Below are 13,915 nucleotides of genomic sequence, written 5' to 3'. Positions count from 1 at the left end.
ATGGATGGTGGCGGGAAACTCAGGCATCGTGGCAGGCTGGCCTGAGAGCCATCTGAGGGCAGGGGTCTCTGCCAGGCCCACACTCGCCACACACCCAGGCACTAATTCAAGCCCTGGATGTCAAGGTGAAAGCCATATCTACACTTGGGAATGAAAGGGCCCCTCTAAGAGTCTCATGTGAGCTTAAGGGTTATGCTTTTGGCACTTCCAAAGGGGAGGAGGGGTACAGCCATGTCTGGTTTGGCTCAGAAGGTGGGGGAGGTTCTTCCCGACCTGCTCTGGGCCTTCCCTTCCTGCATGTGGGCTTTGAGGTGGGCAGGGGAGAGTGCCCGCGGCCATTCGACAGCTTGCTGCGGCCAGGCGGGGAGACGAGGAGCAGTCAAAGATACCCTCTGAGCCAGACCAGCGAGCCACCTCCTTTCAGACTGTTCCCTTCTGTCAGCCTCTTGCCTACAGCCCAGATCCGTGTAAAAGGTCCTGCTCGCTGCCTGTTGTAGACATTAGGAGGAAGTTGTGAATCTCGGGTCATGAAACCTCAGACATACCCTCTTTATGCCTCAGCTTCCTTGGCTGTCAATCAGGCTCTTTTTTTGAGATAGATAGAAGAAGAGAGAGAGAGTGCAAGTGGGGAAGGGGCAGAGAGAGGGGGTGACAGAGGCTCTGAAGTGGGCTCTGTGCGGACAGCAGAAAGCCCAATGTGGGGCTCAGACTCAGAAACGTGAGATCATGACCTGAGCCAAAGGCAGACGCCTGACCGACTGAGCCACCCAAGCGCCCCTCAATCAGGCTCTTTAGGGGGACCTGAAAATTAACTCATGGATGCCTGTAAACAGCCACTGCCTGGCGCCTATGAGCCCTCACGGCATGGCGGTTATGCTTTGTCTTCTTTTTTTTTTTTAATTTTTTTAATGTTTTATTTATTTCTAGGAGAGAGAGAGAGACAGCATGAGCAGGGGAGGGTCAGAGAGAGAGGGAGTCACAGACTGAAACAGGCTCCAGGCTCCGAGCTGGCAGTCAGCACAGAGCCCGACGCGGGGCTCGAACCCACGAACCGCGAGATCATGACCTAAGCGAAAGTCGGACGCTTAACCGACTAAGCCACCCAGGCGCCCCTATGCTTTGTCTTCTTACTGTCTGCCTGTTGTGGATGCTGCGGGGCCCTCCCAACATCCCTCAACATCCGCATCTGCAGGCCGAAAGGCAAGTTACTGACAACACATGCAACACGGCCCGAAGCTTTATTTCTGACTGTGCGAATATGCTCGAACACGCAAGAGCAAGACAGAAGCTCGAGGAAATCGACGCCCTGGTGCAGCCCTCGAGGAATGGACAGATACCCCTCTCCCGCTCCCGCAGGGGGAGTGCTCCCAGAGCTTCCCTGCCCACAGCAGCAGCTGGCTCCATAGCGCACCCCATGCTGGCTTCCTTCCCTTCCCGGCCTCATCCTCTACTCTTCTGTCCATGGTCCTGGGGTCACCTCCGAAATAAACCACTGCCACTCGCATCCTTGTCTGAGAATCTACTTCCAGGGAACCCGAGCCAAGACCCTGCCCTACAGGCCAGCGGCTCTCAGCCCTGACTCAGCAGATTCACCTGCAGAACGTAATGAAACAGAAACTCCCCGCCCTGGTTCGGTATGAAGATGGGGCCGGGGCACATTTGGGTTTTGTTAATGCTTTAGGTTATGTCAATGTAACCGGCCAGGGTGGAGAGCCATGGCCTTCGGAGAAGGAGGCAGAGTCACTCCGAGCTAGAAGGGATTAGGGAGCAGGAATTGGGGGCACACGTGCTGGGGGCCCCACACCCAAGGACTGACACAGCAGGTGTCTAAAAGCATCCCCTTTCCGCTGTTTTTCTCTCTCAAGGCTACAAACAGAACCACGAGCTAGGCTGACACGGGTGTCGGGGTGTAGCTCTGCACCAGCCTGGACAATCTGAATATGGGCACTTCCTGGCTGTCCCCCGCTGCCCTCCACGCGGGCCTGCGGCCTGGCTGGAGGGTCAGAAGCCCAGGGCAGCAGGATACCCTGGCCAGGCTGGAGAGCCTCTGTCTGAAAACAGGGGAGCAGGACTCTGGGGAAGGGATTTGGGGGAAGTGGGTGATGCACTATTGTGCAGGGGTGCATGCTCAAAGTACCTGGGGGGTAGTCCAGGCGAAGAAGGGAAGGGACTCCAGTGGTCTCCAGGGTCTACCTCAAACCGAGGGCTTAAAACAGGAGCAATTGATTCTCTCTCCCAGTTCTGGAAGCCAGAAGTTCTAGATCAAGGGCTTGGCAGAGCTGGTTCCTTCCAGAGGCCCCGAGGAGGAATCTGGGTCCCGGGACGGGGGCGGGGGCGGGGGGGGGGGGCAGCGACCCTTGGCCGGCAGCTGCATCACCTAGCCTCTCCTCCATTGTCACATGGCCTTCCCTGTGTGTGTCTCGCTGTGTCCTCTCCTCTTTTTATAAGGACACCGGTCATTGGGTTAAGGACCCACCCTACCACGGTATGACCTCATCCTAAGGAATTACATCTGCACAGATCCTATTTCCAAACCAGATTGTGTTCTGAGATTTCAGGCGGACATGAATCTGGGCAGGGGAGGGGGAGGAGCACATAGTGTTCAATCTATTACAGGGACCTAGTGGGAAGGGGCCGGAGGGGTTAGGCATTGCCAAGAACCCAAGGTCCCCCAGGGGACACGAACCGTTGCCTTGTGTGAATATGGATCCAGTTATTTCAAGAGTCGGAAATCTGGACTTCCCACAAGCAGTCGCATAATTGTCAAACGTGGACTCGGTATTTTTAGAACATTATGCAAGACCAGTAAAACCACTGGAGGCCTGCTTTCCGGGTCCCCTGGGGTGTCAGCACGGGGCAAAGCAGGGAGCTCACCAGCCCTGACCGCCACAAGCCCTGCTTCTCTAGGGCCCCACTGCAAGCACCTCTCGCTGCCCTTGGAGGAAGGTCAGCACTCCTACATGCACTCAGGGGCTCCCCGAAGACCCCCTGCCTTCTCCCTGTCCCCCCCACCAAAACCTCTTGGGCATATTGGAGCCTTGATACGCCCCACCCCCCCACCCACCCTTCTCAAGGCTTCAAGGTTGCTTCTGGAGCTCCCAGACAGGCCTGGGTGGAAAGAGGAAAAAAAAGAAACACACAGTTGACGGTTTTTGAAATCCTCATTTAATGTGCTCCGACTGCAGCAGCAGACAGCACATTAAGAGGCAATAGGCCATTGTCCTTTGCCAGAGTGCGGAGCATTAATAATGTCATAACAGCATTTACTGACACTGTGCACTAATCATCAACGGCCTCTCCGGGCGGGGACGGGCGGCCCCACGCAGCCGCCGGCCGCCCTGAGCCATGCTTCGAGGCCCAGGAGCGGAGAGAGCTATTTCTCCGATGCATGTTTCACGCTTTCTGTTTCACAACATTTAGGCTAATCCTCTGATTGAAAAGCAGCGTCTGGGGTTTATTTTTATTTGTGCCAGAAGGGCATTCTGCCGCGCGGCTCGTGGGCGCTGCAAGCACGCAGCTATAGCACATCGCCTGTTCTGCGGGGAAGCTAGCTGCGGTGTCTGGGTCCGGGTCTGTGTCTGCACGCATGCACATACGTGTGGGTGCATGTGCGTGGGGGGTGGGGAGCGGGGAAGCAGGAGAGAGGCGAGACAGGGGACCTTCCCAAGTGGGCCCCGTCCCAGCAACCGGACACATGGGTGAGCTCGTCATTTAACATCATGAGACCCCATTTACTGAACACCTACTATGTGCCAGGAAATGACTCAGGGATTTTAAAGACGTTACCATGTTGACACCAATGTTTTACTTAAATCTGCTCAACCTGGGCAACTTAAAAAAAAAAAGGACCCCCTTTCTTTGTGGACACTGTCCCCTGCACCACTGCACCACGGGTCAGTGCAGGCACATGGGAGCAGGCACAAGGGGTTAGCAGAATCGTGGTCTCCCAAAGAGGGTCATGTCCTGATCCCTGAAATCTGTGATTATGTCATACGTAACCCGGCAAGAGGGGATTAAGGTTGCAGATGGAATTAAGATTGTTAATCCGCTGCATTAAATAGGGAGATCTCCTGGGTTGTCTAGGTGGACCTAATGTCATCAAAGGAGTCCTGAAATATGCAAGAGGGAGGCAGCGGAAGTCGGTGTCAGACTGATGAGGTGTGAGGGAGACCGGGCTGGCCATGGCTTCTTTCAAAGATGGAGGAAGGGACCACGAGCCAAGGAATGCAGGTGGCTTCGAGAAGCTGAACAAAGCAAGCAAATAGATTCTCCCCAGAGCCTCTACAAAAACTGTCCTGAGTGTAACTCATGCCAACAGAGGAGTCAATAGGATCCTGAGGACCCCAGGGCTCTAGTGCCATCTCTTCCTAAACAGCTAGAACCTTAATCTCGATGGCAGGAAACCTTCCTGCGGGATCTATCCACCAGGAATTGATGCCCCCGTTCTCCTAATGTGATCGGTTTATCACCTAGGTCGTCCGAGAGCCTAACCGATGGAGATGAATACACTCTTCTGAGAAAGCAGGCACTGAGCTGAGGGGCCCGAGGGCGGATCGGTCTTGCAGTTGCCTCCTTGAGTAATCCCGGTGACCCCTCCCCCCAGCACAATCCTGCTGCAAACCCCCAGCCTGAAGTTGCCATGAACCTGAGGTTAATAGCAGACCTTGCCACATCCTGACGCATTTTGAAAACAGTTGCTTGTAGGGCATTGTTGGGAGGTTTCCCTGAAGTGCTAGTTTGGTCGCCTGTGGGGTTCCACTACATTTAACTTGCACGGTGGAAGTGTACGGTCGACAGACCCCCACTTTGCTTCTGGAACTCGGGAAAGCCAGACGCGGAACGGGCAATGAGCGGAGACACGGGACAGCAGGGTGCGCTTGGCCAGGACACCTGTCCTTCTAGAATCCATGGTATCCAGACAGAGCCCTCCCTGCTGAGCTGGCTCTTCCTGCCTCATGTTTTTTTTTCTTTTTGAAATGGAAGTGAAATTCATATCATATAAAAGTTAGCCATTTATGGTTGTATCAAAGATACAACCCGGCGGGGGGCATTTAGTACATTCATCTTGTTATGCAGCCCCCATCTCTATCTAGTCCCCAAAACACTCCATCAACCCACAAGGAGAGCCTGCATCCACTAAGCGGTCACTTTCCACACTCCCCTCCCCCAGGCTTTGGGAGCCTCTCATTTGCTTTCTGTCTCCGTGGATTTGCCTAATCTGGATGTTTTATACAGGCAGCATCATCATACAGGATGTGGGCTTCTGTGACTGGTTTCTTTCACTTAGCAGTATGCTTTCGAGGCTTACCCATATTGTAGCGTGTATCAAATTCTGTTCTCTTTTATGGCCAAACCATATTCCATTGTAGGCATCGACCACATTTTGCTTATGCATCCCTTCACTGATGGACACTTGGGTTTCTTCCACCATTTGGCTGCTGCGAGTGGTCCCATCCCTCCTCTTCCTCTTCCTCTTTCCCTTCCCCTACTTCTCATGCGCCCCCCCTCTTCCTCTTCTTTTTGTTTGAAAAAGTAATATTTTCATACAATACAAAACTTAAGAGGTTCTCAAAGGGTGTTTTGTGCATTGTCCACTTCCACCCCTGGCCGCCCCCCCCACCCCCGCCAGCCACCCAGTTCCTTCCGTGGAGACAACTTATGGTACCAGTTTCTTATGCCTCTTTCCATTCTGCACACCGTTTGCAGAACAGCAATGGAAAACTACAGCAGGAGCCCACAGCTCTGTCAACTGAAAGTTTGTGGAAGGCACCAGAAGAGGTACTCAGCCAGAAAGGGGTCCTTCTCTCACAAGCTAGAACCTCCCTCAAGAAAGACCCCAAGCCTCCGAGGCGAAGACCCTGTGGAGGGGAATTAGTCAGGAAAAGGTCCCCAGTGTGATAGAAAATGGTATGAATACAGCTATAGGTGATCCGCACGTAGTGAGACAGAAGAATAACCAGTCGGGGAGGGAGGGGGGGTTAGATTCTGCAATCCCCGTGCAATAGTGGTGTCAGAAGCACAGTAGAAGTTTCCATGGCAAAGAGCTGGGGTCACAACTGGTGGAAGAAGAGAGGGGGCTGAGGTCGTTAGGAAAAGAAGGCAAGGGCAGGAGAGATTAGCCGTCTGAGAGGGCTGACTAGGTCCTGCTGGAGGGGCGTCTGGGCGGCTCCGTTGGTTAAGCGTCCGATTGCAGCTCAGGTCATGATCTCGTGGTCTGTGAGTTCGAGCCCCACGTTGGGCTCTGTGCTGACAGCTCAGAACCCGGAGCCTGCTTCGGATTCCACGTCTTCCTCTCTCTCTCTCTGCCCCTCCCCCCTCGCACCCTATCTTTCTCTCGCTCTCAAAAATAAACATTAAAAAGCTTTTTAGGGGCGCCTGGGTGGCTTAGTCGGTTAAGCGTCCGACTTTCGCTTAGGTCATGATCTCACAGTTCGTGGGTTCCAGCCCCGTGTCGGGCTCTGTGCTGACTGCCAGCTCAGAGCCTGGAGCCTGTTTCGGTCTGTGACTCCCTCTCTCTCTGATCCTCCCCTGCTCACGTTGTCTCTCTCTCTCTCTCCTAGAAATAAATAAAACATTAAAAAAAAAAAGCTTTTTAAAAAGAAGGATCTGCTGGCAAATTGGTTTGGAGGTGGCACCTGGGCACTTAGCACTTGACCCCTCCCTCCCTGTCCTGGCCGATAAGGAAGGCTTACTTCGCCTACACGGTTTGTACAAACGATGTGGTTCGTGAGGAGCTGGCTTTGCTTGGAGGAGTCTGGAGTTTGGTAGGTGCTCAGCATAGATGCCTCCATGACAGCCCCCAGGATCTTCCTTGGGAGCTGAGTCTCCAATGGGCATCCCTGGACAGGTATATCGCATACGCATGTCTCTCTTTGCTCTGTGTGCCCCCTCAGGGCACAAGGGAGCATCAGAAGCCTACTCACACCTCTTTCCTTTTTTTTTTTTTAATGCTTTATTTATTTCTGAGAGAGAGAGACAGCGTGAGCGGGGAGGGTCAGAGAGAGAGGGAGTCACAGACTGAAACAGGCTCCAGGCTCTGAGCTGGCAGTCAGCACAGAGCCCGACGCGGGCCTTGAACCCACGAACTGTGAGATCATGACCTGAGCTGAAGTCGGACGCTTCACCAACTTAGCCCCCCAGGCGCCCCTGCCCGCCCCTCTTTCCTTGCTGACACTGTTGTGTGTCCTTCTGCTGTAATAAACCTCAGCCGTGGTCACAACTACATGAGAAGTCCTGCCAGTGAATCACCAAACGTGGGGGCAGCCTCAGGGACCCCAGAACCCCAGGGAACCAAGGAGAGAGAATGAGAGTAAATGGGAATCCAATGAAAACTGTCAGGGGGGCATCTGGGGGCTTCAGTCGGTCAAGCATCCCACTTCAGCTCAGGTCATGGTCTCATAGCTGGTGAGTTCGAGCCCCGCGTCGGGCTCTGTGCTGGCAGCTCAGAGCCTGGAGCTGCTTCAGATTCTGTGTCTCCCTCTCTCTCTGCTCCTCCCCTGCCTGTGCACTCTCTCGCTCTTAAAAATAAATAAACAAATGTTATGTGGAAACTAATTTGACAATAAACTATTTGTAAAAAAAAAAAATAAACATTAAAATACATTATATATATATATATATACACACATATATGGGTTCTATTATATGTATACATATGTATATACACATAAAATAAAAACTGTCTGGATCCGAAACAGGAATCCGTTTGTGCTGTATTTATGGGTTGCCTTGGCTATAAATGGTCTGAAAACTTAGAGGCCCTTCTACAGAGCAGTCCTGGAAGCCTGCAAGGGACTGCTCAGGTGACGGGTGCAACAGCAGAATGTAGAACGGAATCTCAGAGGGACGTTGTAGGCAATCGAGGCTTCACAAAACCGCTCAGCGTCCCGGCGGGAAGTCAGGCTTGGGGTAGACAGTCTATTCTTTGTGGGCCCCCCCAGCCATTTTCCACTGTTAGGATAGGAGCGCCCCAGGCCTTGGGGCGTGAGCCCACCCATTCTCTTTAGGCCTTCCCAGCTCACGTCACCACCCTCTCCACGGGAGGTCTTCCCCGGTGACCTCTGTAATACATTTCATCGCCCGTGACTCCTCTTGAGGGTCACTGTCAAGGGCAAGACTCGCCTCCTCTCCTCTTGACCCACAATGCATGTCGGGCATCACAAGTGGGCGGTGACCTTCAGAAGGTCTCCAACAAAGAGAGTACCGGGCAGGCGCGGCTGTGACCGTGGGGAATGGTGGCCACAGGGAGCACCTGGCCTGCCGGGTGCGGGAGCTCAGCCATCAGCTCCAGCACAATCTCTGTTCCCCATTCTCTCATCACAGAGCAGATCGTCTGGGACAGTCACATTCAAGGAGGCGCAAGCCCAGCTCGGCCGCTCCTGCCCCGACCAGACGCCGATTGATTTTCTGACATCCTCGTAGAAAGGCGCGCTGTGAAAGCAAAGGCAGCAAAAGCAAAAATAGACAAGGGCGACCACAGTAATCTAAACAGCTTCTGCGCAGCCAAGGAAACTGTCAACAAAGGCGAAAGACAGCCTATGGAATCGGAGAAAATATTTGCAAGCCACCTATCCGATAAGGGGTTAATATCCAAAATATACAAGGAACTCATACAACTCAACAGCAAGGAAGAAATTTTTTAAATATAATTTAAAAATTAGACAATTTAGAAATGGGCAGTGACCTGAATAGACGCTTCCAAAGAAGACACACAAAGGGCCAACAGATCCATGAAAAGGTGCCCAGCGTCACTGACCACCAGGGAAGTGCGAATCTAACCCACAGTGAGAGAGGGCCTCACATCCGTTAGGGTGGCCATCAGCCACGAGAAAAGAGAACGCTGGCGAGACGGGCGCCTGGGTGGCTCCATCGGTTAAGCGTCTGACTTTGGCTCAGGTCATGGTCTCAGGGTCCATGGGTTCGAGCCCCGCGTCGGGCTCTGTGCTGACAGCTCAGAGCCTGGAGCCTGCTTCAGATTCTGTGTCTCCCTCTCTCTCTCTGGCCCTCCCCCTGCTTCCTCTCTCTCTCTTTCTCAAAAGGAAAGGAAGGAAGGAAGGAAGGAAGGAAGGGTAGAAAGGTGGAAGCCAGGGCCTGGGGAGGGGGTGGTGTAAATAGGGAGAAGCTGGTAAAACGTACAAACTTCCAGTTATAAGATGAAAAAGTTGTAAAGTCTGCGTATCTCATGTATAAAATGGTGAGTACAGTTGATAATACTGTATTGTATAGTTGAGATTTACTAAGAGAGATGCACTTAAATATTCTGACATAAAAAAGGTAAATGTTCGAGGTGATGGATTTGTTAATTAACTCGATGGTGGGAAGCCTTTCACGATGTTTACTACATCAAATCACTACACTATACACTCTAAAAATATTACAATTTTATTTGTCAATTATACCTCAATAAGTCTGGAGAAAAAACCCTCTGTATCTTGATTATGGCGCTGGTGACAAGGTGAATACACTGATTGACACACTTAAAATGTGTGTATTTTCGGGGCGCCTGGGTGGCCCCCCTGGACCTAAGTGTCCGACCTTCACTTAGGTCATGATCTCACGGTTTGTGGGTTCGAGCCCCACGTCGGGCTCTGTGCTGACGGCCAGCTCAGAGCCTGGAGCCTGTTTCAGTCTGTGACTCCCTCTCTCTCTGACCCTCCCCTGCTCACGCTGTCTCTCTCTCCTAGAAATAAATAAAACATAAAAAAAAATTTTTTTAATGTGTGTATTTTCATTTTGAAAGCTGTACTTTAATAAAGTTGTTTTTCTTTATTTTGTTTAACTTTGTTTAATGTTTATTTATTTATTTTGGGGTTTTTTTACTTATTTTTTTTTAGCATTTTTTATTTATTTCTGAGAGAGAGACAGCATGAACAAGAGAGGGTCAGAGAGAGAGGGAGGCACAGAATCCGAAACAGGCTCCAGGCTCTGAGCTGTCAGCACAAAGCCCAACGTGGGGCTCGAACCCATGGACCGTGAGATCACGACCTGAGCTGAAGTCGGACGCCCAACTGACGGAGCCACCCAGGCGCCCCTAATGTTTATTTATTTTTGAGAGAGAGAGAGAGACAGAGCACGAGCTGGGAAGGGGCAGAGCAAGAGGGAGACACGGAATCTAAAGCAGCTCCAGGCTCCGAGCCCTCAGCACTCCGTTCTGGAGACCAGAAGTCTGAAATCAAGGTGTGGGCAGGGTCCACAATCAGAGGCCTCTCTCCTTGGTTTGTGGGACCTTCACACAGTCTCCCCTCTGTGTCTTTGTCCTAACTTCTCTTCTCACAAGGACACTAGTCATACTGACTAGGATGCACCCTATCAACCTCAGTATAACTCAGTCACCTCCTCATAGTCTCCAAATACCATCACATCCTGCGGTGATGGGGGCGGGGGTGGGGTGGTTAAGGCTTCATTATGTGGGGGCGCCTGGGTGGCTTAGTCGGTTAAGCGTCCGACTTTCGCTTGGGTCATGATCTCGCGGTTCGTGGGTTCGAGCCCCGCGTCGGGCTCTGTGCTGACTGCCAGCCCAGAGCCTGGAGCCTGTTTCAGAGTCTGTGACTCCCTCTCTCTCTGACCCTCCCCTGCTCACGCTCTCTCTCTCTCCTAGAAATTAAAAAAAAAAAAAAAAAAAAAAAGGCTTCATTATGTGAACGCGAGGTGGGGGAGGGGCACAATTCAGTCCATGACAGGTGCCCACTCAGAAAACTGCCCCCCCCAGCAGCAAAGGAGTTAAAATGAGAAGCCAAGGAAGGGGGGGTAGGGAGGAGGGGGGAGTATGTGTGTCTGCATTAAGCAGATTAAGGGGGAAATACTGCTCGGAGGCTCAGCTATAATTAGAGAAATTAATGTCAGGGCTGACGGGAGCAGGCGCTCTCCTGCCTTGTAATTAGGGTGGGACAGTGCTCCCAGAGGAGTTGGCTTTGCCGCTGTGGGGCTGGGGCGGGGGCTCTGTAATGGCGGGGGAGGCAGCGGAAGGAGGCAGACTCCAGCCTAGTCCTCGCATTTGGCTCAGGACAGACCTGGATCAAGGTGACACTGTCCTGAAGCCCCTGGACGCCCCCTGGTCAAAGCACACCCCCTCCTCCCGCTAAGAGAGGACGGCTGGCCACCTGCTCCAACCCCGTAGGGGCAGGCGGGTCAGCCCCGCTCCGCAAGAACGGCTGGAGTTGCTCCCTGAGCTACAAGAGGGGGTGTTCGAAACCCAGAGATACCAAAGAACTCATCTAGGCACCCTGGCCCCACTGGGTCTAACAGGAAATATTCCCGAGAACGCTCCTGGTGGGGGCGGGGCCAGGCCAAGTAATGGAGCAGCGTGAGATCCCCTTTGCAGGACACGGCATGAGCAGCAAGTCCCAACCTCGGCGTGGGACACAGGTGACATGACGGCCACCTCTCCCACTCAGGAGTTCCTCCCTCCTTCCTTCTACCCTCTGCCCAGAAGAGGGGAACCAGGGAGAGAAGGGGGAGTGTCCTGAGGCAGTGAGGGCAGAGCCAAGCCAGCGGGGGTGCAGAGAAGGAGAGAGAGCATGAACCTGACCCAGCCCAGGGCCAGTCAATTATATTTACCGGGAGCCCAAAGTTGAGCCGGACAGAGCTCCTGCTGGTGCCCTGAGGGCAGCCAGCCACACACCCCATCTTGGGGCCTGCGTGGTCTGTAAAGAGGCCCCCCGGGGAAGGGGCACCTGGGAGGCTCAGTCAGTTAAGCGTCCGACTTTGGCTCAGATCCTGATCTCACGGTTTGTGGGTTGGAACCCCGGGTCAGACTGTGCTGACAGCTCAGAGCCTGGAGCCTGCTTTGGATTCTGTGTCTCCCTCTCCTCCCCTGCTCATCTTCTCTCTCTCTCTCTCTCTCAAAAAGTAAATAAGCATTAACATTTTTAATAAAAAATTTAAAAAGCAGCCTGCGGGCTTTGCTTGGGGGACGAGAACTCTCCGGGTAGGTGAGCTCCGCTTGAAGTGAGGGAGGAGACCATGCAGAGTTGAGGAGGAGGGTCCGGAACTGCATCAGCAAGAGGAACATACGCAGGAGCCTGGGGCCGTGAGGCTGGCGCGTGCAGAAAGGCCAAAGCACCGAGGGGGCAGTACAAGGAGGTGGGGGTGGGTAGAGAAGCAGGCAGGCCAGGTCACAGGCGGGCTTGCAGGCCATGATCCGAGCTGGATTTTTCTGGTCCCTCTGGGGCTGCAGGGAGAGAGGTGCTAGGATTCATGTTCTAGATGGATCGCTCAGGCTGTTGGGAAGAGGAGGGGCGCAGGAGAGAGGAGCCGGGCAGGCCGGCTGTGGATATGTCTGGAGGGAAGAGCCCATCTCAGGGCAGAGATGTTAACAGTGAGAGAAGGAAGGAATCAGATAAGCCGCCTGAACGTGGGGGCTGAGCAGGGTGGGGCGCGGGGTGCCCTCTCTGAGCAGGGGCGGGGAGAGCAAGAGTTTGGGCCCGGTGAAGCCCGTGCACCTGGCAGGCACCCGGATAGGCTGTCTGGAAGGCAGCCCGAGATGGCTGTGGAGCCCAGGACAGGCGTCAGAGCAGGGAGTGGACATCTGGAAGACAGCAGCAGATGTCCGCAGGCCCCTGGGGTGGCGCTGTCCACAGCCAGGGTAGCCAGCAGCCTCCATGGCTATTCACATTTAAATTAATTAAAATGAAATAGAGGGGGTGGCCTGGGTGGCTCAGTCGGTTAAGCAGCCAACTTCGACTCAGGTCATGATCTCATGGTTCATGGGTTCAAGCCCCACGTCAGGCTCTGTGCTGACAGCTCAGAGCCTGGAGCCTGTTTCAGATTCTGTGTCTCCCTCTCTCCCTGACTCTCCTCTGCTCACACTGTCTCTCTTTGTCTCTCAGAAATAAAACATTAAAAAAATAAATAAATATAAAGGAAACCCCAGTTGCTGGTCACTCTGCACGTGGACTTGGGCTCAGGGTTCCCGCACTGTCCTGTGCACAGAGCACAGAGGATATCTCCCCCATTGCAGAAAGTTCTATCGGGCAGTGCTGGGGTGTGGAGAGGGGACAGCCTGGGGCCGAGTCTGGGCAGCCTGCACTGGGGACCAGGGAAGGAAGGCGTGGCCAGGAAGGAAACCCCGGAAACTTGGTGCTCTAAGAAGGGGGAGCCCACATGCGTGAGACGGCACAGACAGGCCAGCCACCGAAGGCCAAGGCCGATCGGAGTAGGCTGTAAAGAGCACGGGAGGCGCGGCAGTGTGGACAGAAGAGGGAAGACATGGGTGTTAGCTCAACGTGATAACCAGCAGGCGGGAAGGACGCTCGGGTGAATGTGGTCACTAAGGAGGCGGGACCGGGAGTCCGGGACGATGCCGGACAGCCACTTAGCGGGCTGCGCGACCGCGCCTGTCTCCAGGTGTCCTTGAGGGGCTGGGAGTCAGCGAGGGGAGGGGCTGGCTGGACTGGCATTCTGCTCTCTGCTTGTTCCAGATCCGGTCGCATCGCCGCTGGCCCTCTTGCACAGCCGGGCTGAGCTGCTCGGTGGTGACGGAGCTGTTGTCAGGGGCCTAGGCCGGCAGGGCCGCGTCCGCGGGGCCAGAGCTTTCTCACGGCGGCGGACCTGCAAGGCTCTGTGTTGCTTCCTGGCACCTGGAGCTCAGGGCAAAGGTGGTGGCCCTGGCCCCGAGCAGGCGGAACAGAGCCTCCGGGAGCAGGCCCTGGGCCGGGACTCTAAGATCGGGTGACATGGTGGCCATCACCCCGCAGCTCCCTCACAGGGAAACAGCCCGGCTCGTCTGAAGTCCCCACTGTGGAGGGGATAGACCCAGTGTGTTATTTTGCGGGGACGGCCACACAGAGCAGGACAGATGAGGGAGGCGAGGCGCTGACTGTTCCGCTCCCACGTCCTGGAGGCTGCACATCTGAGATCCAGGCGGGGGCAGGCGGGTCTCCCCCGACACCTCTCTCCCGGGTCTTTGGGGGCCGCC

Source organism: Hyaena hyaena, unplaced genomic scaffold (assembly GCF_003009895.1).
Source record: "Hyaena hyaena isolate Hyena2069 unplaced genomic scaffold, ASM300989v1 scaffold_21, whole genome shotgun sequence".
NCBI classification, from domain to species: domain Eukaryota; kingdom Metazoa; phylum Chordata; class Mammalia; order Carnivora; family Hyaenidae; genus Hyaena; species Hyaena hyaena.
Note: the sequence above shows the minus strand (reverse complement) of the source record.